Source organism: Musca autumnalis, unplaced genomic scaffold (assembly GCF_047663935.1).
Source record: "Musca autumnalis isolate F117 unplaced genomic scaffold, ASM4766393v1 scaffold_5, whole genome shotgun sequence".
Classification (NCBI taxonomy): Eukaryota; Metazoa; Arthropoda; class Insecta; order Diptera; family Muscidae; genus Musca; species Musca autumnalis.
The window spans coordinates 130,228,980-130,253,710 of NW_027412088.1; the positions used below are offsets into that span (position 1 = coordinate 130,228,980).

At 33.8% G+C, this 24,731-nt stretch overlaps 1 protein-coding gene across 46 annotated transcripts in view; it reads right to left on the reverse strand.

The window, feature by feature from the left end:
- The window catches only part of mrj (DnaJ heat shock protein family (Hsp40) member B6 mrj), a 119,409-nt gene that overhangs the window by 73,963 nt on the left and 20,715 nt on the right, over nt 1-24,731 (reverse strand). For 14 of the 46 annotated variants that reach the window (XM_073991337.1, XM_073991331.1, XM_073991306.1 and 11 more), the window contains exon 3: nt 8,885-8,971. The exons of the other annotated variants lie outside the window; for them this stretch is intronic. The gene's annotated coding sequence lies outside the window, so the exon portion shown is untranslated. The remainder of the gene's footprint in view (nt 1-8,884; nt 8,972-24,731) is intronic. 46 annotated transcript variants of the gene reach the window in all.

A 24,731-nucleotide genomic window follows, 5' to 3' on the forward strand; every position in this document is an offset into this window, starting at 1 on the left:
AAAAACGGCTATAACTTTTGAGCACATCGGCCAATTTTATGAACGCGAACAGATTTAAAACCCGAATTTTTCCTTCGTTTTATTTTTTTATAACGATAAACGGACATATCTTCTTTTTTCACAACGGATTTCTATTGATTCTGCTTCCTTTTAATGGGGTGAATAATATCCTTCGAACAAGTTATTATTTTAAATTGGTTAACAATGGCTAAGTTATAGTGGTTTTAGTCTGAAAACCCCCACAAAAAACTATAACTGAATTTCTCACAATTTTCAAAATACACATTGAACAAAACAAGAAAACATATTTTTGAAAATTATGAGAAATTCAGTTATAGTTTTTTTGTGGGGGTTTTCAGACTAAAACCACTATAACTTAGCCATGTGTTAACCGATTTAAGAAAATAATAACTTGTTCGAAAGATATTATTCACCCCTTTAAAAGGGAGAAATGGCTCAATAGAAATCCGTTGTGAAAAAAAGAAGATATGTCCGTTTAAATTTGAAAATGTAAGAAACCCAGATTTTCAGTATTTTTACCGTTATAAAAAAATAAAACGAAGTGATAGAAGCGAACTAAAGGTATTGTCGTTGTCTATGGATCCCAACACGATATAATTTTGCATCAGAACGCTTGAATATTTTTCTGGTCAACTTTTGTATTAGCACAGTGCCATTTATCGACATTTTTCGAAAAGTTTGCACATTCTCAAGGCCAAAACTGCCTGAAGGAGCGTTCCAATGCTTTTGTAATGTATTAGAGAGTTCTTAACTACTGTCATGGCTACAATTGTTGTCCTTGTGTTCGATCGAAAATCTCAATTTTTTTTTGGCTGTTATATGCCAAAATGTCCAAAAAACGTGGATAAACAACTTAAAGTCAAAATCGGGAGGCTCGATTTTCACGATAGACCTATGGTCTAGTAGTCTTTTTTGCTCAGTTCAATCCCAGAAATAAGAAACGCGAAGGGCCCAATAAGGTTTTCAAATCGCCCCGGCCTATTCAATATACAGTACAAAATCTCGATGATGTCCATGTTTCGGCGGTGTCCGAATTATCGAATTGTCTGGATTGCCGAATGGTACCAAAAATGAAATGAAAGATCACAGTTGATCGAACCCTAAAGGAGGTTTGTTGTCCAACATTGCCAAAACTTTCTTTCAAGGGATTTTGAATGCAATATGTTCCGATCGAATTATTAGAAAAAAGGCGACTATTATGACCTTGCAGAGTATCTGAAATTTCAAAATTTTACTTTCAGTAGAATTTTAGCATAAAATACAAACCTCCTACTGTGAAACCATTAAAAAGAATAAAAAAATAAATTTCCAATTGTTTTTAACATTGTAGCCCCAAAGCATTACATAGATTTCTGTCCAACAACATGGAAGATGATCTACAAGCTGGAAGCATAATGTCTAATCATATTTATGACTCGTTTAGTTATTCCTTCAACAAGCAAAAACGCAGACGACTACTAGACGATTAGTATTTTGCTGCCAGCTATATAAGCCTCTTCGCTGTAAGATGTTAAATTTTACCAGCCTTAACGGATAACGTTAGTTGGATTGGATTGCTTAGTTGTACGAGTGCGATGATTGTTCATAAATTTCCCAAACAACCTTGTTTAGTTAGGCGGCTGCAACAAAATGCAGCCATTTATGTCTACAACACAAAATGTGAAGAAGAAACGCTGAGTGAGTTATGAATCCACAAGTAATCTAGATAAGCTTTATTATCAATTGTGCCGCACACTGCATATGTTCAAACATTCAAGTAAGTAGACACTTGATGGAAAACAAAGCTTTCAAGCAACATCTTATCACTGTCAATGTTATTTAGCGATAGTCATCAGCATGAAGCTATTGTAGACCGTCCTTTTCTGTTTCTTTTTTTTTTAATAAAACTATTTTAAATTCAACAAAAAGAAGCTTCAGCCACAGTGATGAAGTGCCAAGTCTATAAAATACCTTTAGTTTTATTTCCTTAAAGGAAAAATAAAAAGCGTCGTTATGGTAACAGTGTTAAAATGAATGTGATCGTAAAATTTACCATTTATTTAAATGTTCATGAAACAGCACTTTAACATCGAATTGATTTTGAAAAATTAAGAAGAATTATTTTTACCCTGTTTAATAGTTAATAGAAGTAATTTTAAAACTCACCACCACTTTATGACAATATCACTATAGATGGGATTCTACCCTGTATTTACCAAAAACGTGGGTAAATACTGGATATATGTATATGTACAAAATGTTGTGACTGAAAAACGATTTCTATAAAAATTTATGACGATCGGTTAACAATAGCCCGTGTCCCCTGACCGATCTTTATTTCCATAGTACTTTGTATTGGGGCCAAAGGCGAATTTTCAGGAAATCGTTCTACAGACCACAATTATTTTCCAATCGATGAAAAAATTTACCTTTTTATTGTTGTGACTAAAAAATAAATGCTACAAACATTTGTGAAAATCGGATTGGATTTTAATATTTCCTGAAAAATCACATTTGGCCCCGTATATACCAGGTTGGAACGGGTTAACGTTTACCGATAGCCATAAAATTTCATATAAAAGGTTTATGGATCAAATGAAAAAAATTAAGGAGTAGGAGTTCCAAATTTGTTTTTGTTTTATGGGTCGCCCTAAACTACACACACTTACACAAAATCCCCGAAGGGCCGGCCATATATCTGCACAACGCTTAAATTTTTCCTAGGGGGGCCACCCATATATATGGAGTCTTTTCAAAAACGGCCAATATTTCAAAATTACCAAAATAGTATACTCTTATAGTGGTCCCAATACCCTGTTTAAGTGTGCCAGACCTATATCCGCACAACGCTTAAATTTTTCCTAGGGGGGGGGCCCGCAATAGGTCCACCCACATATATGGAGTCTTTTCATAAACAGCAAATATTTCACATATATAGAGTCTTTTCATAAACAGCAAATATTTCAAAATTTATACAATCATCGAATCAGTTTTCATTTCTGTAAAGTGCACACATTCAGCTGTCCAACGCTACTTTCCGTGTGCACATATCTTTTCTATATCCTGAGCAATAGCCTAAAACATATATCCTTGAAAATCGTTTTTCAAAATCGTTTTTACCTTCGTACGAATCTCTTATACAACTCTCATACTGTTATACCACCACCAATGTGGTTTTTGTCTCCGCTAGTTAAAATCGATTTTATCTTCACGCACATAATGATATGGGACCTACTTATCTCCGAACGGCGTTTTTACTTACGACACCGCTTTGTAGAGAAGTTTTTCATGGCTAAAATACTCAAGAAATGTAACCAGCATTACACTGAGGGGATTTGCCATCGCCGAAATTTTTTATGTTAACTTTTGGTTTGTCCTACCACCGTTCTAAGCTTATATGCGCATTTGCATAGAACTCCGCTGTCTAACCATTATGTCAGGAATCATGAGCTTGCCCACGAAAAACATAATATCGCAGCAACAGGACCACAAGCAGAATTTTCGGTAAAATTTGCAAACTGCCCTTAAACTGCACGTAAGTAAAAATGCTGAAGTTTTGTGAGTGAGGTACCCAAAGATGTTTTCCAATATAAATCTTCTTGTAACTTGAAGTACGTTTAGACGAAATGTTACGATGTGCAAAGTTTTGGCCAAATCAGATACTCAATCCGAAAGTTTTCGTTCTCCTCAGTCATTTGATCTGATAATGATAACGGCACGGTTATTTAGAGCTTTTGGGACGTTATCTCAGAAAATAGTTGCTTGCACCCGAAAAAAAAGAATTGTACCGCCGAAAAAGAGGCTTGGAGCTCAACCTGTTGCAAAAACTGCATTACGATCTTCATTCCTAAACTTCACTTGTGCTAAAAATTTCGAAATTTTATGTGCGTGGTACCCGAAGTTAATCTTTGCTAAGTTTGGACCAAATCCAGTTCTCCCTTTGAGAGTTATTGTAGACCTTCGAACTTGATCCAAGTTACGAAAAAAATATTACGGAAAACAACTTTTGGACCAAATAGGTTGGTCCATTCGAGAGTTATCGTGGGTTCCAGACAGCCGGAGAGATAAACAGACAGACGGACATGGCTTCACTGTCACTTTTTATATGGGCTATTCTGGACGAGGTTCAGGACAGCCATCTTTCCATTAACATATCCTTAATAGTTCTCTTCGGAAAAAGGTAGTCCAACACACAGTTCTTCACCTTTTATTCCATTTAAGAGGGTCACAAGTAGTTTTTACCTTTGTAATTAAAATTGTTTTCTCCATGGTTGTAGCTGCTTTGCCGCTGTAAATATTACGGCTCGAATTGGCAAATATAATTGAAAATTCGTAAATGTGATTTCGCTATGTGAAGTACACTGAATTGAATTGATCAGACGAACTTTGGCATGCAACATCCTATGGAATTAAATTCATAGTAATGTTAACATCGATGCTTTGCTTTGTTTTTGTCACTGCAACAGCGGATAACTACTTTTAAATCGTTGTTTCAAGTAAAACACCTCAAATAGCAATTTACCTGAAAACAGCTCACTCTATGTGAACGACCGAAATACAGAGTAATTGTTCGTAAAGATTGATAGATAGGCAGCTTCATATAAACCATTGTTTTGATTGCTTGTGACATCGTTTTTCTTTTATTTTATCAATACAACAACACTATCATATTAGACTAACGCCTTTTATGGAACAATTTATTGGCAATTTCCTCTCAAAGTTGTTACTTTTGTTGCCAATAAAGCTGTCGGACAATCTGATGTCTAAAATACATTTTCCATCTGCACACAACTCAACATCATAAATAACCTGATACAAAGTAAGAGAAATTAAAGTCGAATATTAAAAAAAAACCGACCTCCTTCTTCTCAGTAATTTTCGTAGAGGGGTGATATAGCGCATTCGTCCGCTTTATGACATTGTGACAGGTAAAATGAAAATGATAGTAGAGATCGCCGGCTACTCTTGCATTGCATTGGTCGTTTGATTCGTCAAGTAGATATGTATGTTCATAGTTTCCCAGTTGCACTGCAGAGAAATCATATGAGCGTAGCACAAAGAAAAACAAGAAGCACGTCAATCAGTGCAACAATAAGACAACAATATGTACTGAATGCAATAAACTTGACACTGTTAAGCTTGAGAAATTGTCAACAGCACGTAGACAGTAATCTCTTCTCAAGTCTTATTTTTTATGGAACATTCCAACGCCACGATAAATACTGGATAAAAGTTTAATATATGTACGGTGGCAAGCTCAGTTGAAAGAATTTTGTTATCGTTTGTCTTTGAGAAGCTGTAAAATCCGTAAAAGTGAACCAATCGCTTCCAAAGTTTTCTCATTAATCTATTATTTAGCTGGTTAAATGCGATATATAAATAAATTGGCCCATTTGAGCAGCAGGAAGAAATAGGGATTCAAACACTTTTACTGCAGTTGAAAGAAAGAAGATCAGGCGGTACGATTTTCCATTGGTAGCATATTTGCTTGACTTTAGAATGGGAATTTTTGCGAACTACCTGTACACATTTGTGATTTCGATATCAGTATAATTGGAATTAACCATGATGCTCATGACTTCAAGGAAATGGGAGGGAACAGACTATACCTGATTGATAATAAATGCGAGACCAGATGCATGATTCCTTTCCCAGGGGATGAGCATTGTAGACTGGAAGACTAGACGGATTGCTAGTCGCACTACTAGCATGGACACTAGTGGGTGTACTGGACAACGGACTAGACGGTATGTTAACTGTAGTACCAGGGAAAGGACTAGTAGGAATACTAGATAGGAAGAGTTGCTAGTAGAATAACTAGCTGGATTAGGTATACCATATATACATACATATCTTTCAAAGGGACTAGGACTTCTCTAATATTAGGGGTACGTACCAATAGTGTTGAAGCAGCATGCGGCTAAAGACCTGCAATGCAAGGTGGTGCATCTCATCATATGATGGAATTGCTCTAAGGTGAAACATATTTTATTCTACCAGTACTTTAAAATGAGGCAATAAAAAATTCCAATTTTGTAAAATTTGCAAGTGGAAATAACACCTTACTTAAATTATTTTGCAAACATTTTATGTTACCGAAAAAATTTAGGTAGATATAATTCTTGGTTTTTGCTAGCATTTCTGACTTATTTTTGCAACAATTTTAGTCTTAAACAGGTTTGCTTATTTGAAAATGAATTAAGAAAATATCGTTTGCGAACAATTAGTTACCTAGTGTATGTAATGTTGTACTGACATAATTTTTCTTAAATCAGCTGTAGTCAAAGTAATTATCCTTAAGCATAGTACACACGATCCAACAAAACTGACAGTCATCGAGGTCTATTTCGTTAATATCAAAATCTAGCTGAATAATTACTTTCCTAATCACTAAATTATACCTTAGATGTTGTATTTCAATCATTTTTAGCTAACAAAAATTTTTTATTTGCCAGAAAATTGCCGTAAAAGTACGTTGACTGTCAGTTTTGTTGGACCGTGTGTACTATGCTTAACTTCAGTGTCATTCACAACCAAAAAACGCTAAACACGACAGTAGAAACCTTTTTTCGAAATGATTTCCAATGATACGCATCTTGTCCTGACAGAATTTTCCTTAAAAAGTTGTGTACAAAATAATCCTTGCTCCTTATTTGGCACAATTGATAACAACAATGTGAATATTCTCTTATAATTGTTAAAATTTAACATTTTCCTTTCTTCAGTTGTGTATTTTCGACCTTTTGTATTTGTATTCAAATTAAAAAAGTGTTTTTCGAGCTTGAGGTCATGTTTTTATTTTTTATTTCCAATATTTATATAAGTAAACTTGACACTAGTTTTATAAGTTATAAATGTAAGAGATTCTCGTTTCTTTGAATCTTTTTGTGTTTGTTAAGCAAAATGTAAAACGCTTTGATACTAATATTAATTAAATATTTTGTAGATTTTCCCTGAAGATGCAATTTAAAGGAATTGCGAAATATTGGAAATAAAAAATAAAAACATGACCTCAAGCTCGAAAAACACTTTTTTAATTTAACATTTTCCTAAAAAGGATATTTTTATCTTAATGGAAATGTAGAGAAGCTGATAACTTTACTTTATCTTCATTCTTCATGAATTTCATTCAGAATTTGATCAGAAAGTCGGAATAGTCGAAATATTGCAAAATATTGGATTTATATATACCAAGCGCGACCCTTGTTGTCTGAAATGTATGTATGTAACGGGTGATCCAACAAGAGGTACTTTTTTCAACAGCCTTTTTTTGACAGTACTGTTTGACATTTTATCATGGAAAAGCTTACGCCTCTACAACGTTTACAAATCGTTCAACTTTATTACGAAAATTCGCGTTATGTGGGGAGTGTGTTTCAAGCCTAATTTTGTTCAGTGATGAGGCACATTTCTGGCTTTATAGTTACATACCTATAAAGCAAAATTGCCACATTTGGGAAAAAGAGCAACATAAAGAGATTCAAGAACTGTCACTTTATCCAGAAAAAATAACGGTTTGTGGGTCGGTGTCACGGTTCGCCGTGACAACTGAAATTGAAGCTCGTAATCTCGGCGACTTTTGATTTCAACAAAACGGCGTCACTACCCACATATCACATCAATCAATGGATTTATTGAAAGAACACTTCGTTCGATTGGCCACCAAGATCGACTCATATCACTCCGTTAAGACTTTTTCCTGTGAGAATATGTAAGGTGAAAATTGTATGCGGATAGAGCCGTTTCGATTCCGGTCTTGGGGAAAACATCAGACGTGCCGTTCGCCAGTTAACAGTCGAAAAGTCGAAAAGCTTGACGAGTCATTGAAAATTGGTCAATATTTGCAAAAAATAAATGTCATCGAATGTTCTTTCAAGTGATAATAAAAATTCCCAATTCAATTTAATTTTTCTGTGTTTTTCTCTTTAAAGAAATAAGAACCTCTAAATGGATCACCCTTTATTTTTATTTATCCAGATTGAAAAAGTTTCAGAATTACTTCGAATAACGTATGTATATGCGCGAGTGTTGTTTAAATCAGAACAAATTTCTTTTAAAAGACTTTATTATGATACGAGCATCTGTATGTTTCAACATAATGAAAATCTAAAAATGTGGATTTGTCGTTGATATTTATTTGCACCCGGCAACTCTAAAAATAATGTAAAAACGAAAACAAGACGAGAATCGGCAAAATAATGTTACCTTGAAAAAAATAATGTTACTAAATATAAACAGCATCATAACTTTTAATCATCGAAAAAGAGTTGCCAAATTAAATATAACAATGTATATGGCGGAGAAAAAGTCAAAATATACATATTTAAGGTGACACATATAACTGAAAATCACATAATAATCGGGGGTATTGTAAAATGTTATAATACAATATTTAGTGAATATGAATATGATTATTCCTAAATGTCTTATGTTTGGTGGAAAATGTTTTCAAACATATACATAAACCCCAATTTCTAGGGATTACGATAAATACGCAACCCCAAACCCATGCAGGATACCCTTGTTTTGGTTGAAATTCTGGAAATGTTGAAGATAATTTGCCAATACTTTAGCCATATAAACACTACGACTCCGGGTTATAACTGAGAAAGAAGGCAAATTATATTGATATAGAGAAATTCTTGCAAATGAAGGAAGTGCGTCGCTCTTAGTTATTACGATCATTTTGTCATCAAGTTACTTTACAAAGTTCTTTCTGAAATTTTAGTTAGTTTTCTTCTATCTCCTATTCTTTTTTATGTATTTAGTAAAATATTCCTTATTAGCTTAAAAAAATCAAAATTATTGCTATTGAACTTTAGATATTTTTACTTAAACATACAGGATTTTTTTACATTAAAAACATTTGGCAACCATTTCTTACCTGTCTAATATATTAAATTAATAAGCAACAGCAGAAAAAAAGAAAAAAACCAAAACAAGAAATAACACCACCAACACAGCCGCCAACCTGTTTGAAATAAAAACAACAATAATGCGAATGACTCAGTGATAAACAAATTATATTTTGTGGTTGTTACTGTTAATAAATCCGACAACAACACAGCAACATAATTATAAACTATACTTTAGAATTTCAAGAAATGTGCTAAAGATTTCACGAGTGAGAGTAGCGATGAGAAGACAACAATGGCAAACGATGCTGAATGATGGAAATCTGTGGATGGGACAATAACACTGGGAATATCGTGCCAACATAGAAATAATCTAGATAAAGGCAAAATACTTTGCTCACAGAACTAGCAGTACTCACAAGCAGATCCATAATCAATTTTTTGTAACTTAGATGACAAAACGTATATGACTCAACTGTAACTTGACTTCCTATTTGAAACAAAAAATAATAAAAAACACACTACATAGTTTCAATGAAATCAAGTCAAATTAATTTTTGTACACTTTGATTAGCTTATTGACCTTTCGTACTTTAGCAAATAAAACAACCAAATACAGTTAGAATTGTAGAGTGTGTTTTCGTAAGTAAGTAAGAAATACATATATATATATATGGAGTAGGGCAAATCGATTCGATTTCGCTCCGACATTTCGTTCCGAAATTATGTCAACTACTTCATACAACTTTCCCCTGCAAACAATTGGAAGATTGTTGGACGATTTTTTGATCAGATTATTCTTTTGCGCTTTTTATATAAAATTCACCCACGCGAGTAATTTGCCATTCGTAGACGATTCTCTACAATTATTGTTTATTATTAGACATCGGATTTTGCATATTTGCATATTTTTTAATAATAGAGATACGAAGATTCTGATTGGACCAAAATTCGTTTCAAAGAAATCTAAATTCAATGGCAGGGTCATATTTTGTATTTATTTTGCATATTTGCATATTTTGCATATGCACAAAATATGCAAAAAATATGCAAAATATGCAAAAAATATGCAAAATATGCAAAAAATATGCAAAATATGCAAAAAATATGCAAAATATGCAAAAAATATGCAAAATATGCAAAAAATATGCAGAATATGCAAAAAATATGCAAAATATGCAAACAGTTTTTGGCCTAAAATCGTCATAAAAGTCGTAAAATTGACAATTAAAGTTGGGAAAAATCATCAAAGTGTCTTAAATTAAAATTGTTGGCCGTTTAAAGTCGCTTTTTTAGCAGATTATTATGCTATTGAGACCCCTTACCACGGTGTGGATATAAAAACATGGTTATATGTATATTGTAATACCATTTTTTATTATTAACCTATTAAAAAATATAAAATTTGTTAAATTGTCAAATATTTTATTTAAAATTCAATATTTTCTTTATCTTAATTTGTTGCATTAGTCTGGTTTTAACTCAAAGGGAAAACATCGATGTCGGATTTTTTTATGCGGCACTCCCCTAAAGTGTTTAGTTTTAAGATTGTTAAAGTTTGAACACAATTGGAATATGTTAACACATGCCACTGGGTCCTTGTAGTTATGAAAATCTCGACTTTTTGGCTATTTGACGACTTCAGCTACCCATATCTATGAAACGGTTAAAACTATTTGCCCGTTTTATGCATTAAATTAAATGCCATACTATTCTTAATATTTCTTGCCGAACAACAAAATACGTAAGTAATACTGAATTCAAGATAATAAAGCCAATGTCCCGAAAACGCCTTAGGGTGAAAATGGAGTATATTGTGAAAAAACCCTTTCTACAGTGTTTAATTTAACTTGCTTTTGTGTCTGTTTAGTTCAAATGTAGTAACTTATTTTCCACACAGTTGTAGTTGACCAATCGAACTAAAACTTTGCACACTTTTCAGACTTGCATGACAATATATGAATATGAAACCAAAACCAATATGGGTCCACTTTTTTCTTAGAGCCCCCATATAGCGGTACCACCCGATTTAAAGTATTTTAAGGATTCTGGTTAAATTTTTAGGTCGAATTGGCTATAACTTGGCATTTGGGGTTTCCAATGGTACAGAAACTTCCTCACTAAAAATGTTGGACTCAGGTCAAGGTTTTGGTATAGTATAGCCCCTATATAACGGTACAACACGATTTCAGGTATTTTAAAGTTTTTATATACATTTTCGGCCTAAATTGGCTATAATTTTGATATGAGGTTCCCAGTGGTCAAAAAAATTAAATGCTGAAAAGTTAAAAATAAAAAATAGTTAAAATAATAAGTTACAGTGTTTTATTTACAAATGCACTTAAAACTAGAAAATATTTTTTAATGATTAAATCTTAATTAAAAATTGTGGCAATATTAAACGGCCACCAGCGTTTTATTTGAGAGAATCCATCATTAAAAATTATGTTCTAGTTTTAAGTGATTTTATAAATAAAACATTGTAGCTTAATTTTTTAAATTATTTTTTATTTCTTCCCATATTATCAATTTTTGGGAATGAAAACAAATGGCCTATAAAATTTGTTCATATCTAAATTTATTTAAGGGCTGACATAATGTGATTTTGGAGACATCTGGGTAAAGATGACTACTTGGTGATGAACTCGACTCCTTGCTCTGCTATGTCGTTCACAACTTTCAAGTTGTTTAACATCCTTTACCCTTCCTGGTAATTGATGTTCTGCGGTCATGTTACAGGATCTTTTTCAAGAAATTCGGAGTTAATGCTTAATCTCTTGAACAACAAGTAAATATACCCTGTAATTACGCCTGGTAGACTTTTTCTGGAAATTTCGGCAGTTGTTCTTTTGTTATACCCCGGTTACACTTAGCCGGATTAACCCAGTGGGTTTGGATTTCAAATGTCAATTCCATAGCGCAAACGTCAAATAAATCCTCTCGAAGTGGATTTATTTGACGTTTGTTGACCCGGCAAAAAATCTGTAGTGTAACCATACTATTAGTTTGGTTTTTTCCATCTTCTTCTGCTTACTTTTTTAAGATTTTTGTCGCATTTGGCTCTTTACGGTGGTTTGATCTATCAGAGCAGGCCAACAAGTTCGGGACTAATATACCATAGATGATATATCATTTTGTTATTTCCTTTATCTGATATTTGTTTCGTATTTCAATAAATCTTCAATGCGGTTTAGGTCTTTTTTTGGACCTAAAAATATTTCTGAATTTCGCTTTCACTATTTGTTGTATTAAATTCAATCTATTGTCTCTAATCCTTTTCAACCTATTGATTATGTTTACCCAATCCATCCAATATTATATCTACATAACCATTATCTTGTTCATTATAGGTTTTGTAAAATCAATAAGCCACACTCTCATTTATAACACACATTTGTAGTCCTTTGATACAAAAAAAAAAAAATAAATAAATAAACAATACAAAATAAATATCAAAATATCGGAAGATGAAAACACAAAGTGCTTCTACGACCTCTTGTTCTTGGGAAGTCAGCTGGGAAGTAGTTTAAAAACATTCTCGCCTACATCGAACTTGGATTTGTCAATCGCAGACTATTCTTATAGAAATCGCGTGAATATGTTTGTTTGATGTCCGGATGTGCTGCCAAACTTGCAATCAAAAATCCCTCTCAACAATACTTCTTATAAGTCGGTACGCAGGTACAGAAGCTCTCGACTTAATATCTGCTCAAGCTGGTAAGACCCCATTATTCTAGGCATTCGTACACTGCTAAGTCTTGTTTCTCCCCTGAGCTACTGTCAGTTTCAGGAACGCCCAGGAGTTGTTCTTTACCCCCATACCAGATGATACCAGAACAGCAACCCGTTCTTTCTGCACTGGTTTGGGAATACCTGGTAATAGTTTTCCATGCCATTGCACGCAAATAGCCTTGTTTTGGGGTATCTTCCTTGAGGTTGTTGCTAGTATTTTTCGCTGTTTATTCTCCGGAATAAACGGATAAAGCCATTAAAGATCATATATTTTTTGGGGTCCTCTCCGAGAGCTTCTACTGTAGAAAAAATGATACGACTAACGTTCCTATAGGACACTTTACAGGGATCCAGCAGCAATGACAATTTCATGGTTAGGAGTTTTTGTTGAAGCTGCGCTTGATTATTTTCGGGACAGATGGTTCTTCAGATTCTACGAAGCGTTTAGCATCAAAAGAAGACCTAGACCTCATTGAAAATATATTGAAATACGAAAACATACACCGAAAAAGGAAATAAAAAATGATAAATCACCTGTGGTATCTTAGTCCTGAACTTGTTGGCTTGGCATTGTTTGATCCGACAGTGCAAAACACCGTAAAGAGTCAAATGGCGACAAAAATCTTAATAAAGCGATGATGGAAACTTCTCCGGAAATATTCGACCCAAACTTACAAAAGAACAACTGTTCGAAATTCATAAAAAAGTCACATTAACTCCGAGTCGAGCTCACCACAGATTACAACCAATTAATTACAAAGGACGAACAACTAAAACCATGCGTTCTCCAAGTAGTCGGCTATACCCAGATATGCTTCATTTTCACCCTAAGGCGTACGTAGTCACGTTAATCGGGACATTGGCTGTCTATCTCGAATTCAATAATACTTACGCATTTTGTTTTTGAATATAAAATAAACAGAATGGCCTTTAATTTAATGCATAATACTGGCAAATAGCTTTAACCGTTCCACAGATATGGGTCGCCGAGAGAGACGAGATTTTCATAACTTCGAGGCTCCAGTAGCACGTGTTAACTTATTCCAATGGTGCTCAATTGGCAATCTTAATCTTAAATCTATCTAAAATCTAATCTAAGTAAACAGTTTAGGCGGCAACCCCGGCTAACAAAATCCGACATCGATTTCTTCCCTTTGAGTTAAAACCAGCCTAAAGCTACAAATTAAGACAAAGAAAATATTGAATTTACATAAAATGATTGATATTTTATCAAATTTTATATTTTTGCATAGTTTAACAATAAAAATAGTATTACAATACTATATATCCTACACCACACCGTCGTAAGAGGTATCAATAACACAAAAACCTGCTAAAAAATCGACGTTAAATGGCCAACAGTCTTAATTTAGGACACTTTAAAGTTTTTTTGATGATTTTTTCCAACTATAATTGTAAATTGTACGACTTTTTTGACGATTTTCGACCAAAAACTGTTTGCATATTTTGCATATTTTTTTGCATATTCTGCATATTTTTTGCATATTTTGCATATTTTTTGCATATTTTGCATATTTTTTGCATATTTTGCATATTTTTTGCATATTTTGCATATTTTTTGCATATTTTTTGCATATTTTGCATATTTTTTGGCATATTTTTTGCATATTTTTTGCATATATTTTGCATATTTTTTGCATATTTTTTGCATATTTTTGATATGACCCCAAATATCGAAAAATTGACCCTCAAAACGCCTAGATCCAAAGTTTGAGTCCAATCGGATGAGAAATAAAAAACATGCAAAAATCCGATGTCTATTTATTATCAATCGCTACAACGAATCTTCTGCTATGCTTCTCGGCGATTTTCCGCAAATTCGTATTATGTTTCACTTGTTGTTAGTGCAGTCGAATAATGTATTATTCTTCCGAACCCCGATCACGAGATTGTTACTAAAATTTTTGATTTGGTTGCATATAATTCTCATATACACATTCTACAAAACTTTGATATAAATGACACGTATAATATTATTATGAGTATTGACAAAGACACATTTCGGGTTTTGCCAAGTGAAATAAAGAAAGTGAATGGAACCAGTATACAACAACTACAACATTAAGGAATAATTACAAATTATAACAAATCAGAAAAGAAAACAAAAAGGATACAAATCAAAGACAACAAATGAAAGAAAAAAAAACAAAGAAGAATGAAAAATAAATTTCCTTTAATTTTTTCTTTATATTTTCTTCTTCTTAAGATCTTCCATATGATTCGTCAGCGAATCTTCGTCGCGATTCGCATTGCATAAACACTTACTTTAGGTTGGTGATTCGCGGAAGATTTTTAGGCGATAGATTTGTTTCGCTTTCGTTACGATGTCGGTACGATTGAATTGCTGCGTTTATTCGTTCTTTAGTCTGTCGTTGTGTCGTTTTTTGATTATGACGCATTGTTCGGACGTTTTAACATATTTCAGGAGATGGCTTTCTCTTATAAATACAGAACAGTGCCGACCATGAGGAGGGCAGACAAAAATGTGAATGTATTCAAAACATTGACAATTTATGACAGTGTATTAGTAAGTTTGTGTGCACGGAAACTAAAAAAAAAAAAACATTTGCTCTCTCCCTGCAAACATTTTCTATAGCGTAAGAATAATTCGCGATTCTCCTGGAAGATCAGATAATCGCAGACGATCTCGCCTAAAATTTTCCTCGAATTACCAACCTAAAGTAAGTGTTTATGCAATGCGAATCACGAACAAGATTCGCTGACGAATCATATGCAAGATCTTAGGAAGAAGGAAATATATAAAAAAATAAATAAATTTAATTTAGTTTTCATTCTTCTTTGTTTTTTTTTTTTTTTGTCTTTGATTTTTACAGTGTTTTATTACCCTTTTTGTGTTCTTTTCTTTTCTGATTTGTTATAATTTTTAATTATTCATTATGTTGTAATGGATGTATTGCTGGTTCCATTCACTTTCTTCATTTCACTTGGCAAAACCCGGACATGTGTTTGTCAATACTAATAATATTATACGTGTCATTTATATCAAAGTTTTGTAGAATGTGTATATGAGAATTTTATGGAACCAAATCCAAAATTTTAGTAAATTTGCGTGATCGGGCTCGGAAGAATAGTATATTATCCGCCTGCACTAACAACAGCGAAACATAATAAAAATTCGCGGAAAGATCGCCGAGAAGCATAGCAGAAGATTCGTCGTAGGGATTGACTACACTGTGAACACATATTTTGGGGCAGAGATAAATTCGTTTGGAGATGAAAGCCCTTGGTGAGTATTTTAAGAATCCCAAAGGACAGATCCACCGTGAGCCGAACTTCCGTGTTATGGCGTGATGAAGTTTTTGCTAGAGACCCTGTAAGGCATCAGGAATTAGCATTATATCTTTGTTCACTGTTGATTTAGCTTATTTTTGAGATGACATGTCTGCAGTCAAATCGAATGAGGATTATTATCGTCAAAGAATACGTTAACGGGTGACTCCCACTACTAAACTTTTTTGGTAGATTTTTTTCATCTGAAATAACTTATCTTAATCTACATACTTTCTCAATTTTTATTGTTGAAAGATATTACGTACTCATAAAAATAAGAGGGATCGATAAATGACTAGATTTTAATGTCCTTGATAAGCCCACAAAAATATATGATCGCATCGAATGTGGTTAAAATATAGGGAATGTGGTGCCTTTTTCATGACTCCGTTTGAACTGCATCAAAAGAAGCCATGAAAGAACTAGTCTATATATCACTACTTCCAATTTATTTTGCTGTTATTTCCTAGGACAGGATTCGTGCTCATATTGTATTCTAGAATCAATAACTCATAGTGGTTCCTCGAGAGAACAATTAACAAATCTTTTTTGATTACACAAAAAAACGCAAATACATCGAATAACAAAGACAACAATCAAAGCCGCAAATTTGTCAAAGTTATCAACAAATTCGTTCTCTTTGGAAATCAATACATTTGTAAACAATGATGTTGTCTTGCCTGCGGTGTCCAACATCGTTTTGTTTTCTCTCGCCCTTTTTTATATTATTCTTAAGAAAACAACTATGATCAAGTTAAAAAAACAAATATAACAACAACTAGCTTAACATCTATAGCACAATCGATGATAGTTCGTCGTGGCACAGTAACACACTCCCTCTTTAATCGGCCGATAATAGCCGAATCACGAACTGCCACAATAACACAGTAAAAAATGAGCAACAAAACTTCAACCATTAGACAAGCAAAAGATAAGATAAGAATTGTGTATCTCAACCAGACAGCCCCGACCATGCCAATTGGATTGGATGAATCAAAGAATTGAGAAATGTCTAATGACCGTTTGATAGACCCTCATTTGGTTTGTTTGCGATTTGTTTTACTTTACTTTAATAACAATAGTAATGGATGGCAACAAATAAAGGTAAGTTTGACTTTTCCTGCCGAAGATAACGCCAAAAGAAATTCAATAAAGTCGGTAAAGCGTTACACATGAACGCAGCTCACAACATCGAAAAACTCTCGCATATATATTGGTCTTTTCCTCGTTTTTTGGTTAATTATACGTCATTCATTTGACAGTCAGACAGAGAGGCAAGGGGAAAACAAGTGCAAAACGTAAATACAAATACTCTGCTGTGAAATGAGCCACAAAACAAGGCTGTTGATACGAGTTGAAGAAGAAACCATATCCAAGGAACAAGTAACGAAATCAAAATCAAAACAGTCGCGCATCGCTTACAACATCCAAGTAGAAAATCAATGAAGATCGAGTGCGGAAAGTTCACACTCGAAACCGATTATTTGGCAGAGCTGTAACCAAATATGTTTTTGTATTTCCTTGAATTGTCTAAAATTAGAAATACAAACATTTGTTTACAGCAATAACACAGTAGGTCATTATAAAAATTAAAAGTGTTCGATCCGGTTTAAAATAGTTTGGGTTAAAATCTATAGATATAATTTTGTAAAGGAATGCGAAAAGAGACTAAAACTAAGGCGTCAACTTTAAACATTCTAATTATCACTATGTATAACTTGCAAAGTTTAAACTTTGTTGTTTTGCCACCAATAATAAACACGTAAAAAATTTCCTGTTTCGGCATTCCTTTCTTAGTCACCTTTTCATCTCATCACTATATATATGCCAGATCAGAACAAAGCTTACAATAGTGCACGCCGTTGAAAGAAACGCATGACTTGTTCTTAATGCATCCGGATTCAAACGCCTTTTAAGCCGTATGTTTTGTGCATTAAATAGTCAATGTGTCTGGCTATTTTGTTCAATAGCCAAACTCTGTTTGAATCATTCATTAGCCCCCCTCCTTTCCATGCCCCAACATCGCCACGACCATCCAAAATTGTTTTGGTTTTTTTAAACAGTTCGTTGCGCTTGTTGATTCGTTCAGTATTTCTTAAAGCTAACAACGCTGCACTTCGACAAAGTGCCGCTAATGCTAATAACAGAAAATACTAGACACCCCCGACCGCTTTATCACGTGTGTGTGCATTGCTCACAAGTTCAGCAGAATACGTACAAAAACAAACGTGGCACATTCGAGTAGCTTAGTTGTGGGTCACACAGCTGCATTGGAAATAAACCAGCATAGTCATCTTTGTACTCCTAAAGAATGAACAACAACTGCATGCAGTGATAAGGTTGTGTGTATTCCTACGTTTGTATGTATGACTGATGCAAGTGGCTGCGAACTAGCACTAGCGATACTATGACTCCAATTGACTCCGATGTTAAATGAGGTTTTAAGTAGAGACTGGGCCAACATCGATGTAGACAAAAACATACATTATACCTTTTTGTTGACTGCTTGTTGATTGGCCTGGTGGCATGCATGGTGGGGGTATCAACGTTGTCTCTTGATAGCAGGGGGCACGAAAAATGGCCAACAGTACAAGCACTTGGAGTGTGGCATGTTCGTTCACCTGGTTATGCTCTAAGCAGTCGTAAATTCTTCAATTTATAGGCTGGCTTGTGTATGTGTTTTAATTCATTTTGACCACTTTCTACGTTGTTGCCTCGTTGCAGACTGGTCGATTGGATAGCTGGATGGCGGTGTCGTTTTCTATTTGTTTTCTTATAGTCTTGCTAAAGCGCAATCGCCAATCTGAACAAATGTGCCTAATCGTCAATGGTGTCATGAAAATATGTCAGTGGCCTCTGGCCACAGCCCTTCCAAACCCGAATAGTGGATAGTGTTGTGACCAGTCAAGTAAAGGAATGCCAGCAAGTCAACGTTGTATATTGGCCATGTTCTTTACTTTCTCAAAAATCTTAGCTAGCTTTCGTATTTATAAGGTTTCGATTCTCATGTTGTATTCACACACATAGGTATCCGGATTGGTTTGAATCTATTGATGTGAAAATGGCTAATATATTTATACAATATATTTATAAAATACATAAGAATGTCGACATTAATGCCCCGTTTCACTTAGACGATTCGAATTCAAATTTGAACTAAACCAACCAAACTTCTATTTTTTGAAAAATATTTGAATCATTTGTTGTTTTCGATCAAACATTTTTTTTGCAATAACATGAGTGTGGTGGTAATTCGGACGAATTTGAATTGGTTTTAATTTTGATTAAAGCGCAGAAGTGTTGCGGAGGAGGTACCTCAAGGAATGGATCATTTTGGAAGTGATCTTAATTCGAGTTTCACCAGTCTCTTCTGTTGATCACCGTAGGATATAGAGTTTTAGACCATTGTGACAGGAATCATGGACTTGGACACGAAAAACACAATAATCGCTGGATCACAAGGAATTCCTGTAGAAAAAATGTCTATCCTCGAACAGACCTTCAACTGTACATAGGCAAAAATATTGAACTTTTGTGAGGGAGGAAATGATGGGAGAACTTCACGATGTGCAAAGTTTTGGTCAAATCGGATACTCAATTCTTAAATTATCGGCTTATCAGTAATTTTAGTTGTCCTCTTGTCCCCGAAAAAAAATAAAGTCGATAGGTGTCGAAGGGCATCATACTGCGAAAAAAGTAATTCAAAAAGATCCATATCCTTAAACTGCACTTTTGCGAAAATTTTTCAAATTTTGTGTGGGAGGTACCTGAAGGAGTGGACCGATATAGCCAATATTCCATACCAATTCATGCCTAAAAGAAATATTGCGACGTGTAAAGTTACCCCTTCTAGAGAACTATTTTAGCGAAAAATGTTTAACTGTTTTTGTTTGGACAAAATTTTACGAGATCTAAAGTTTAGACCAACTCGGTTGATCTGTTCTGAAATATTATAATACTGATAGTTTGGACCAACGCAATATCAGCTTCGAAAGTTGTCGTGCGCACCAGCAACTACACATGTTGGCCATAGGTGTTTTTTCATCATTCGTGCCATTTTTTGTCCTGAAAAAAACTTGAGCCGTCGTACTCTTTTTCGAAAAGTATTGAAATTTTGTATGGGAGGTACCCGAAAGAGTGGACTGATGAAGTTCATATTTGAACCTGATTTAGGCCTGGTAGAAAAATTAAGATGTACAAAGCAAGGACCAAATCGGTTAATCCTTTCGAGAGTTCCTTGTGGGTACCTCACGTCAACTTCTAACTTTGGACTGAAATATTCGAGGTCAAAATCTTGGAACGTATCGGTTGAGCCGTTCGAGAGTTATCGTGTGTTCCAAACAAAATCACGCCATTATTCCATTGAGGCACATTTTTGATCGTATGAAAGTTTTTGTACCCTGGTTAGCCTAAAGGCTGAGGGTACAAAAATTCTGATTGGACGAATATTAGCTTCAAAATCACATGCAATAAATCCGATGACTCAATTTAACTAATACTCTGTTCCAGAACCTGGAAGAAGCTACTATTTTTTACTTCGATAACATTTTTTCCTTTATGTTATCGAAAAAAATATTAAGAATTAGTAGATTCTTGCAGTACTGGAACAGACCATAAATTTCACACGTTTACACATTCATTCATGTTTTCCATTTTTGTGAAAACTTGTGGTTTTGTTCATTATTATTTGTAATTTCAAAATAGATAAATAAATAAAGCCTGGGAACATAAGCTCGCCTACTTTCATTGCTTTCTTCTGAATAAAAGAATAAAAAAGAAAAGGGCAACCTAGTTTGAAGCCTAGTCTCGTAAACGACCGGCTTTATTTGCGACTTAGTTCGAATTTGGCTCGGGTTGCTTATGTGCCGGGACCTTTATTTCGAGTTGCTTACACTATTTTAACCAAATTGACTTTGCATATTACAAATTTTTATGTTTTATGGTTTTATTTATTTATTTTATTTATATTTACATAGTCTCGAAGTTATTTCAGAATTTTAAAAATTGATTTGCTTCATAGTTATCAGCTCCTGCGTGTAGTTTACAGTATTTGGTTTCATCGATTTCGACAAATTTGTAGGTCAATATTTTTCAAAAACAGTATGTTTTTTCTACAAAAAATTTTGCTCAGTTCCATCGATGAAATTCCAGAACTATACAACTTTTTCCTCTATAAATTTGGTAGAATTTTCAAAAATAGTAAATTATTGCAGGTTCTTGAACAAAGCATTTGTTATGACTATTTTTGGCATACTATGTTATTATGCTACTTCAAAGCATTAATTTAATTTGTTTCCATGTATTTATTCTACGATGTCAATTGTATTATTCAATGTACAAAAATGTTATAAAGGTAAAAATGGTTCGCGTGCAAAATTAGGCAAGGTAATTACGGCTAAAACACGAGATTTGTGACCTCATGAATACTACAGCAAATTCAAACAACTCAATCATATGGGACCTTCAGACCAGTATAGAAACCAACAACTTCAAACCTGTGTATAAACACCGTCTACAGCCATGTGGGCTGTCCCAATAGAAGTTTTAACATATTGTTCGTGCTACAAAATATGTATAATGAAATCAATGCAAGCTTTGAACAACATCTTTTCTTTAATAGATATTCCCCAACTATAAAATAAAAAAGTGCAACAAAGTGGAGGTACAAATTCTTATTGATTGTCAATTTTTTGTCTCATGACGTAGGAACTACGATTGCTGTTTGGTCCACATAATTTTCTAATAAAACCTAAGCTAATGTTAACAACACAAAAACTTGAACTCTTGGTCGGCCATTGCTAATGGCGACAAATCGCAGTAATGAAAACAACCACACCGCAGCTGGTTGAATATGGGCATGACAAACAAAGAAAAAAAACAGCTGCAAAAGGTTTTTTTTATCGTGAACAATAACAATGAGTGGCTTTTGATTATCGTATGTATGTATATACCAGTGGTTTTCACAGAAAACAGCATAAGTCAAAAATGGCAAATGTTCAGTAGAACGAAAATTATTTTTTATAATAAATACAAAGACATAAAAACCTAATAGTGCGTTTATACATAACCGGATTTAACAAACCCATTGGGTTTCAAATGTCAATTCCAGTGCTTATATTTCAAATAAATCCTCGTAAAGAAGGTTAAAGGGGTGTTTACTAGGCCGGGGCGATTTGAAAACCTTAATGAGCCCTTCGCGTTTCTGATTCCTGGGATTGAACTGAGCAAAAAAGTCCTCTGGACCATATATCTACCGTGAAAATCGAGCCTCCCGATTTTAACTTTAAGTTTTTTATTGACGTTTTTTGGATATTTTGGCATATAACAGCCAAACCATTGAGATTTTCGATCCAACGCAAAGGCAAAAATTGTAGCCAAGACAGTACTTGAAAACTCTCTGATACATCGCAAAAGCATTGGAACGCTCCTTCAGGCAGTTTTGGCCTTAAGAATGTGCAAACCTTTCGGAAAATGTCGATAAATGAGATTGTGCTACAAAATTTGACCAGAAAATTATTCAAGCGTTCTGATGCAAAATTCCATCGTGTTGGGATCCATGGAGAACGAAAATGCCTTTACTTCGTTTGGGTCACTTCGTTTTATTTTTTTATACCAGTTAAAGTAGTGAAAATCTGAGTTTCTTATATTTTCAAATTTAAACGGGCATATCTTATTTTTTCCACAACGGATTTCTTTTGATCCTTCTTCCTTTAAAAGGGGTAAATAATGTCTTTTGAATAAGCTATTATTGTTTTAAATCGGTTAACAAATGGCTAAGTTATAGTGGTTTATGTTTGAAAACCCCCACAAAAAAACTATAAAGGAATTTTTCATAATTTTCAAAAATATAATGTTTTTTTGTTTTGTTCAATATTTATTTTGAAAATTATGAGAAATTCCTTTATAGGTTTTTTGTGGGGGTTTTCAGACATAAACCACTATAACTTAGCCATTTGTTAACCGATTTAAAACAATAATAGCTTATTCAAAAGACATTATTTACCCCTTTTAAAGGAAGAAGGATCAAAAGAAATCCGTTGTGGAAAAAATAAGATATGCCCGTTTAAATTTGAAAATATAAGAAACTCAGATTTTCACTACTTTAACTGGTATAAAAAAATAAAACGAAGTGACCCAAACGAAGTAAAGGCATTTTCGTTCTCCATGGATCCCAACACGATGGAATTTTGCATCAGAACGCTTGAATAATTTTCTGGTCAAATTTTGTAGCACAATCTCATTTATCGACATTTTCCGAAAGGTTTGCACATTCTTAAGGCCAAAACTGCCTGAAGGAGCGTTCCAATGCTTTTGCGATGTATCAGAGAGTTTTCAAGTACTGTCTTGGCTACAATTTTTGCCTTTGCGTTGGATCGAAAATCTCAATGGTTTGGCTGTTATATGCCAAAATATCCAAAAAACGTCAATAAAAAACTTAAAGTTAAAATCGGGAGGCTTGATTTTCACGGTAGATATATGGTCCAGAGGACTTTTTTGCTCAGTTCAATCCCAGGAATCAGAAACGCGAAGGGCTCATTAAGGTTTTTTTCATTCCACACAAATCGCCCCACCCTAGTGTTTACACTTTCCATCAATGTCATATGAGCTGTCACTTCTTTTATCCATTCGACATCCTTAATGTTTGTCAAAGTCCATACCACTTTTAGTTTTTGCGTACACACTAGAATACAATTTCATATGACCACAATATATAAATCACGCAAATAACACAATTTATATTGTTAAAAACTTTAATCGCACTCACATTTTCGTTTTCTTTACCTATATCCTTCATTTTTTTGTAAAATTGTTTTCTTCTAACAATTAATTTCTCAACTACATACGAAAATACATGGCCGAATAGGTCGCTCCCGAAATTAAAAATTTACATATGAGTTGCCACATCATTTTGATAGATGGAAATTTTCATAGTGGTACAACATTCACAGGTAGCAAATTTGACATCTCATTCATAGATAGTGTAAACACCCCTTAACCAAGCAAAAAGCTATAATATAAACAGGCTGCCCAAAAATGACAAAATTGTGTGTGTGTTTTTTTTTTTTTTTTTTTTTTTTTGAAACGCTTACCCCCTAAATTTTTCTCCATTTGATCGGTTAACGTTAACCCGTGCCATCAGATTGATCTCAGTTTCCATATAATTGTGGTATTTAGAGAATTTTGGGAAAAATGCGTCCCATACAAATTCGATCGCATTTAAATATCATATATAAGATTTTTGGATCAAATGGAAAAACTATGTGGGGTAGGAGTTCCAGAAAAAAATATTTTTTTTTGGTCATTCTATTGGCCATATATGTATTAGGGTTATGACTCATATTCCTTCGATTTTGAATTGAACATTTAGTTTTTCTGGAAGAGAAAGAAGTATATAACAAAAAATACAAGAAATATAATCGAAAATCAATTTAGATTCGCAGTCTCAATATTTTATATGTTTCAACGTTAACGTTACATGTGGACTATGGTGTCTAAAAAAACTGGTTTTTCCAAATAAATCGGTTTTCGTAACCGAAATTGTCAATTTTATCAGAACCCGGTTTTCGGTCTTCAAAATGTTTCAAACCCGTTTTAAACAGGTTTTGTTAAATAGGTACAAAATTGCTCATAATTGATTAATATTTGATTAAAAATATGTGACTAGGGGTAAATATAACGACTTTGTTATTATACAATTATCTCATAATATCCTCGTTATTTGGCATTCAATCTCGAAGTGGGGACAGCATATACAAAATTGTGTACGAAAAGAATTAAGTTTACATTTTATTAAGTCCGGATTCTTCATCTTGCTTTGCCAACCTCAAATGA